Source organism: Carlito syrichta, unplaced genomic scaffold (assembly GCF_000164805.1).
Source record: "Carlito syrichta isolate Samal-C Ts95f unplaced genomic scaffold, Tarsius_syrichta-2.0.1 Scaffold230795, whole genome shotgun sequence".
Lineage (NCBI taxonomy): Eukaryota > Metazoa > Chordata > Mammalia > Primates > Tarsiidae > Carlito > Carlito syrichta.
In genome coordinates, this window is record NW_007174891.1 from 15067 (window position 1) to 16740 (window position 1674).

The following is a 1674-nucleotide window of genomic DNA, read 5'->3' on the forward strand; positions in this document are numbered from 1 at the left end:
CACTTTGAGAATTGTCCACTAATAATTTAATTTCCACAGTTAATGACAAAGCTCTGTTTTAAAATGAAGGGGTTATTTTTTTTAATACCCAGAGGACCGTTTTGACAAGTTTTAGCGTCTTTGTAGTTTTCTTGATTTTTGTAATATGAAAAACAAATGCAACAGAGCCTGTTATGTAGTCTGTGACATAGGAGGGAAATCAAATAGAGTAGGGACAATGCTGACTTGAATGTTGTCAGAGAAGCAAAATGTTCTTAAGAAGTTGTGCTGTGGAGAAAGGGTCTTCATGTAGGTGTGCCTGACCAACCTGATGGCTTACAATTGGGCATTGGTATGGGGAAAAAGTGCTATTGAAGTTTTGTGTATGAATACCTGGGGAGCAAAGAGAAGGAGCCAGTGCCATTAGGAGAGAGAAAAGAGGCAAGGTGGCTGGTGGTGGCACTCCAGCGTGGTTCAGGGACTAGGTCCAAGTCTTATAGCAAAATGTGCTATTGGAACAAGTCCTTTTTAGAAGTAAGGGGCCCCACTGTGCTTAGGCTAAAAACTGTGCCACACAGTGAGAAAGGGAGAGGTTGTAGGCCAGATATTTAGGCTATCCTGTCTATAATATTTGCAGAACAAGAGTTCAGTTGGAGATCTACATACTACATTTCTAAATATTTGAAAATTTTAAATAAACGAATCTAACATGTATCTAATGGTTTATCTCATTCCATGACAAATGTACTTTGAAAATGATGTAAAAAGCCAGGTTGGGTTTTAGAATTCTCAGACTCTTTTAAGTCCTGCTTAGAACTGCTCTTCTTCCCTTTCACCCTTTGGGAATATTTCAGACCTACACAAAACTATAGAGAATATTACTATAATAATCCATGCATCTACCACCCAGATTAAGAAGTGTAACATTACAAATACAGTTGAAGCCCACTGTGGATCCTACCCAACAGAATCCTTGTGGCTTTCTTTCCCTGAGGGGTAAGTACCATCCTAAATATATTTATCTTTCCAATGTACACCTTTGTGCAGGCTACATTTATATGTATCACTCACATGCATGCCTTTTAGCCTCTCTCTATGTACTCACAATCAATATATGGTGATCATTTTTATGTTTATTTATTTATTTTTATTTATTTTATTTTTTGAGTTGAAGTCTCACTCTGTTGCCCAGGCTGGAGTGTAGTGGCATGCTCACAGCCACTGCAGCCTCAACCTGCTGGTCTCAGGCAATCCTTCTTCCTCAGCCTTCCAAGTAGCTGGAACTATAGGCTCGTACCACCATGCCCGGCAATGTATGTTTTTTTAAGCTTCACATACATAGTATTGTTACTGACCTCAGGTTTTTAGACTCTTATGTAGTTGAAATTGACCCAAGGCCAAGTGATTCCCAAACAAGGCTTGATTGGGAGCTCATACAAAGCAGACAGTTCAGGAGAAAGATAAGGGAAGAGGAATAATGTCAAAGGAAAGGTATGTTAGTATGATTAGGGAGGAGGTTTAACTGTGCAAATGTAGTGTAGGTACTTCTCCATACATTGCATGTATAAAAAATGGTGGTTAAGCCCTGCCTGGGATGGGGATTTTAGTATTATAATGAATAAAGGGTTAAAATCGGACACTCTCTGGTCTTTGTGCACATTCAGGTGAAGGGCAGACAAAGGGCTATCATCCCAA